The 5,642-nt window shown below is 31.6% G+C and overlaps 1 non-coding gene across 1 annotated transcript; it reads left to right on the plus strand.

Annotated features, from left to right (window-relative positions):
• Positions 1-293: 293 nt before the first annotated feature.
• On the plus strand, positions 294-401 carry LOC112752368 (small nucleolar RNA R71). The gene has a single exon (XR_003176808.1). It is a non-coding gene; the product is annotated as a small nucleolar RNA R71 (small nucleolar RNA).
• The last annotated feature ends 5,241 nt before the right edge of the window (positions 402-5,642 follow it).

Consider the following 5,642-nt stretch of genomic DNA (forward strand, 5'->3'; position numbering starts at 1 on the left):
CCATTCAGACTCTAAGAAATCATATTGACTTACTGAGTCAACATTTTATTCTGAGCCAATATGGCATTCAGAGTATCAATTTCAAGAACTTCCTTCCTCTGAGGCGTCCCATTACTCACAGGATTCCTTTCAGAAGTGTACATGAACTGGTTATTTGCAACCATGTCAATGAGTTCCTGAGCTTCTGCAGGCATTTTCTTTAGGTGAATGGATCCACCTGCAGAATGGTCCAATGACATCTTTGATAATTCAGACAGACCATCATAGAATATATCCAGGATGGTCCATTCTGAAAGCATGTCAGAAGGACACTTTTTGGTCAGTTGCTTATATCTCTCCCAAGCTTCATAGAGGGATTCACCTTCTTTCTGTTTGAAGGTTTGAACATCCACTCTAAGCTTGCTAAGCTTTTGAGGAGGAAAGAACTTGGCTAAGAAAGCCGTGACCAGCTTATCCCAAGAGTTCAGGCTATCTTTAGGTTGAGAGTCCAACCATATTCTAGCTCTGTCTCTTACAGCAAACGGGAAAAGCATAAGCCTGTAGACCTCGGAGTCAACCCCATTGGTCTTAACAGTATCACAGATCTGCAAGAATTCAGTTAAGAACTGAAAAGGATCTTCTGATGGAAGTCCATGAAACTTGCAGTTCTGTTGCATCAGAGAAACTAATTGAGGCTTTTGCTCAAAATTGTTTGCTCCAATGGCAGGGATTGAGATGCTTCTTCCATGTAAATTGGAATTTGGTGCAGTAAAGTCACCAAGCATCTTCCTTGCATTGTTATTATTTTCGGCCATGTCTCCTTCTTTTTTGAAAATTTTTGTCATATTTTCTCCAGAGAGTTGTGCTTTAGCTTCCCTTAGCTTCCTCTTCAGAGTCCTTTCAGGTTCAGGATCAGCTTCAACAAGAATGTTCTTATCCTTGTTCCTGCTCATATGAAAAAGAAGAGAACACAAAAGAAAATATGGAATCCTCTATGTCACAGTATAGAGATTCTTTATGTAAGTATAAGAAGAGAAGAATAGGAGAGTAGAATAGAGAAGAGAGAAGATGAAGAATTCGAATTTCAAATTAAAATAAAAGGAAAACATTTTTGTTTTTATTAAATTAATTAATTAGAATTCAAAAATATAAAAAGAAATAAAATTGAAATTTAAAACAATTAGTTAATTAGAAAGAATTTTAAAAAAGAGGTTAGTGATTTTCGAAAATTGGAGAGAGAGGATTAGTTAGGTAGTTTTGAAAAAGATAAGAATCAAACAAAAAGATAAGATTAATTGAAAAAGATTTGAAAATCAATTTTGAAAAGATAAGAAGTTAGAAAAGATTTGAAATTGATTTGAAAAAGATGTGATTGAAATTTATTTTGAAAAAGATTTGAAAAATAAACTTAAAAAGATTTGATTTTGAAAATTAAAGTTGATTACTTGACTAACAAGAAACAAAAAGATATGATTTTTAAAATTTAAAGATTGAACTTTTCTTATTAGGCAAGTAACAAACATAAAATTTTTGAATCAATCACATTAATTGTTAGCATTAATTTCGAAAATATGAAATAGAAATAAGAAAAAGATTTTTGAAAATCATTTTGAAATTTTCGAAAATATTAAGAAGAAAATTGAAAATGATTTGATTTTTGAAAAATTTTTGAAAAGATAGGATTTTTAAATTAAAAATTTGACTTGACTTATAAGAAACAATTAAATTTTAAAAAGTTTTGAAAAAGTCAACTCAAATTTTCGAAAATTTATGAGAGAATAAGGGAAAGATATTTTTTTTTTTTTCGAATTTTTAATGAAGAAAGAGAAAAACAATGAAAAGACTCAAAACATGAAAATTATGAATCAAATCACACAATGCATGCAAGAACACTTTGAATGTCAACATGAACACCAAGAACACTTTAAAGGTCAAGATGAACATCAAGACTTATTTTTGAAAATTTTTAAGAAAAGAAAAACATGCAAGACACCAAACTTAGAAATTTTCAAACTTTAGACACTAACAAATTGAAAATGCATATGAAAAACAAGAAAAGACACAAAACATAAAAATGCAAAGATCAAACAAAGCAAATCATCAAGAACAACTTGAAGATTATGAAGAACATCATGCATGAGTTTTCGAAAATTTTAATGAAATTAACAAGATGCAATTGACACCAAACTTAAAAATTGATACTAGACTCAAACAAGAAACATCAAATTTTTGGTTTTTATGATTTTATTAATTTTTTTTTGGATTTTTCGAAAATTAATTGGAAAAATAAAAATAAGGATTTCAAAATTTTTAATGAGAATTCCAGGAATCATGCAATGTTAGTCTAAAGCTCCGGTCCAGGAATTAGACATGGCTCACTAGCCAGCCAAGCTTTCAGTGAAAGCTCCGGTCCAAAACACTAGACATGGCCAATGGCCAGCCAAGCTTCAGCAGATACAAATCAGGCATATAACAGCTGATTAGATGAGAGTCCAAGGGCTCTTGTCATGATAAGTGGAAGCCTCAGTCCAAAAATTTAGACATGGCTTGACAGCCAGCCAGGCTTCAACAAATCATGAAGAAACTCTAGAATTCATTCTTAAAAATTCTGAAGAACATAGAATAATTTACTTTTATTAAAAAAAAATTTTTTTTTTTTGAAAATTTTTTTTGAAAATAAAAAGAATAAAAACAAAAACTTAAAATTAAAATAAAATTACCTAATCTGAGCAACAAGATGAACCGTCAGTTGTCCAAACTCGAACAATCCCCGGCAACGGCGCCAAAAAAACTTGGTATGCAAAATCGTGATCGTTCATTCCTTGGTAACGGCGCTAAAAACTTAATACGCACGTTCATAATCTTAGTTCTTTGTCACAACTTCGCACAACAAACCAGCAAGTACACTGGGTCATCCAAGTAATAAACCTTACGTGAGTAAGGGTCGATCCAACGGAGATTGTCGACTTTAAGCAAGCTATGGTCACCTTGTAAATCTCAGTCAGGAGGATTCAAATGGTTATGGTGAATTGATAATTAAAATATAATTAAAATATAAAATAGGATAGAAATACTTATGTAATTCATTGAGAATTCAGATAAGCGTATGGAGATGCTATTATTCCTTCTGAACCTCTGTTTTCCTATTGCTTTCATCTAATCCTTCATACTCCTTTTCATGGCAAGCTTTATGTAGGGCATCACCGTTGTCAATGGCTACTTCCCGTCCTCTCAGTGAAAATGGTCCAAGATGCGCTGTCACCGCACAGCTAATCATCTGTCGGTTCTCGATCATACTAGAATAGGATTCAGTAATCCTTTTGCGTCTGTCACTACGCCCAGCACTCGCGAGTTTGAAGCTCGTCACAGCCATCCCTTCCCGGATCCTACTCGGAATACCACAGACAAGGTTTAGACTTTCCAGATCTCAAGAATGGCCGCCAATATGCTAGCCTATACCACGAAGACTCTGATCTCACGATCAGGAGGCTAAGAGATACACATTCAAGCTTGTTTGCATGTAGAACGGAAGTGGTTGTCAGGCACGCGTTCATAAGTGAGAATGATGATGAGCGTCACATAATCATCACATTCATCATGTTCTTGTGTGCGAATGAATATCTTAGAGAAGAAATAGGCTTGAATTGAATAGAAAAACAATAGTATTTTGCATTAATTCATGAGGAACAGCAGAGCTCCACACCTTAATCTATGGTGTGTAGAAACTCTACCGTTGAAAATACATAAGTGATGAAGGCCAGGCATGGCCGAATGGCCAGCCCCCATAAAGGTCTAAGATAGCATAAAACTGATCAAAGATTAGTCCCTTAACATGATAGTAAAAAGTTTTATTTATACTAAACTAGTTACTAGGGTTACAGAAATGAGTAAATGATGCAGAAATTCACTTCCGGGTCCACTTGGTGTGTGCTTGGGCTGAGCATTGAGACTTTCACGTGTAGAGGTCTTTCTTGGAGTTAAACGCCAGTTTGTAACATGTTTCTAGCGTTTAACTCTGCTTTGCAGCCTGTTTCTGGCGTTTAACTCCAGAATAGGGCAGAGAGCTGGCGTTGAACGCCAGTTTGCATCGTCTAATCTCGGGCAAAGTATGGACTATTATATATTTCTGGAAAGCCCTGGATGTCTACTTTCCAACGCAATTGAGAGCGCGCCATTTGGACTTCTGTAGCTCCAGAAAATCCATTTTGAGTGCAGGGAGGTTAGAATCCAACAGCATCTGCAGTCCTTCTTCAGCCTCTGAATCTGATTTTTGCTCAAATCCCTCAATTTCAGCCAGAAATTACCTGAAATCACAGAAAACACACAAACTCATAGTAAAGTCCAGAAATGTTATTTTCAATTAAAAACTAATAAAAATATACTAAAAACTAACTAAATCATACTAAAAACTATGTAAAAACAATATCAAAAAGCGTTTAAATTATCCGCTCATCGGGAATCTTCTATGTCACAATATAGAGATTCCTTTATGTGAGTATAAGAATAGAATTAAGAAGGAAGAAGAAGAAATTCGAACACAGAGAGAGAGAGAGAGTTCGAATTATTAGATGAAGAGAAGTGTTAGTAAATAAATAAATAAATAGAAAGAGATGAGAGAGAGAGAGAGAGAGAGAGAGAAAGAGTATTCGAATATTAATTAAAATAAAAGAAAAATATTTTTGTTTTTATTTTAATTATTTGTTAGAATTTAAAATTTAAGAAAAGAAATAAAGGCAAATTGAAAACTAAATAAATTAATTAATTATAAAGATTTTTGAAAAAGTTGTTAGTTAGTTTTCAAAAATGAGAAGTGAAAAAGTAGTTAAGTGGTTTTGAAAAAGATAAGAATTAGTAAGCTTTTTAAAATCAAACAAAAAATCAAGTAGTTAATTGAAAAAGATTTGAAAATAAACAAGAAGTTAGGAAAAGTTTTGAAAAAGATATGATTGAAATTTATTTTGAAAAAGATTTGAAAAAGAAATTTAAAAAGATTTGATTTTGAAAATTAAAGTTGATGACTTGACTAACAAGAAACTAAAAGATATGATTCTAGAATTTAAAGATTGAACCTTTCTTAACAGGAATGTAACAAACTTGAAATTTTTGAATCAAAACATTAAATGTTAGCAATAATTTCGAAAATTATAAAATAAAATTAAGAAAAAGATTTTGAAAATTTATTTAAGAAATTCGAAAATGTTAAGAAGGAAAATGAAAAAGATTTTATTTTTGAAAAAGATTTGAAAAGATAGAATTTTTAAACTGAAATTTTCACTTGACTAACAAGAAATAACTAAATTTTAAAATTTTTTTGACTAAGTCAACCAAAAATTTTGAAATTTATGAGTAAAATAAGGAAAATATATTATTTTTTATTTTTGAATTAATGAAGAGAGAGAAAAACAACAATATGATACAAAACATAAGAAATTAAGATCAAAACAAATAATGCATGAAAGAACACTTTGAATGTCAAGATGAACACCAAGAACACTTTGAAGATCATGATGAACATCAAGAACATATTTTTGAAAATTTTTAAGAAACGAAATATATGCAAGACACCAAACTTAGAAATTTTTAATGTTTAGACACTATGAATTCGAAAATTCATATGAAAAACAAGAAAAGACACAAAACAAGAAAAATTAAAGATCAAACAA

The sequence above is a fragment of the Arachis hypogaea genome, chromosome 15 (genome assembly GCF_003086295.3).
Source record: "Arachis hypogaea cultivar Tifrunner chromosome 15, arahy.Tifrunner.gnm2.J5K5, whole genome shotgun sequence".
Taxonomy (NCBI): domain Eukaryota; kingdom Viridiplantae; phylum Streptophyta; class Magnoliopsida; order Fabales; family Fabaceae; genus Arachis; species Arachis hypogaea.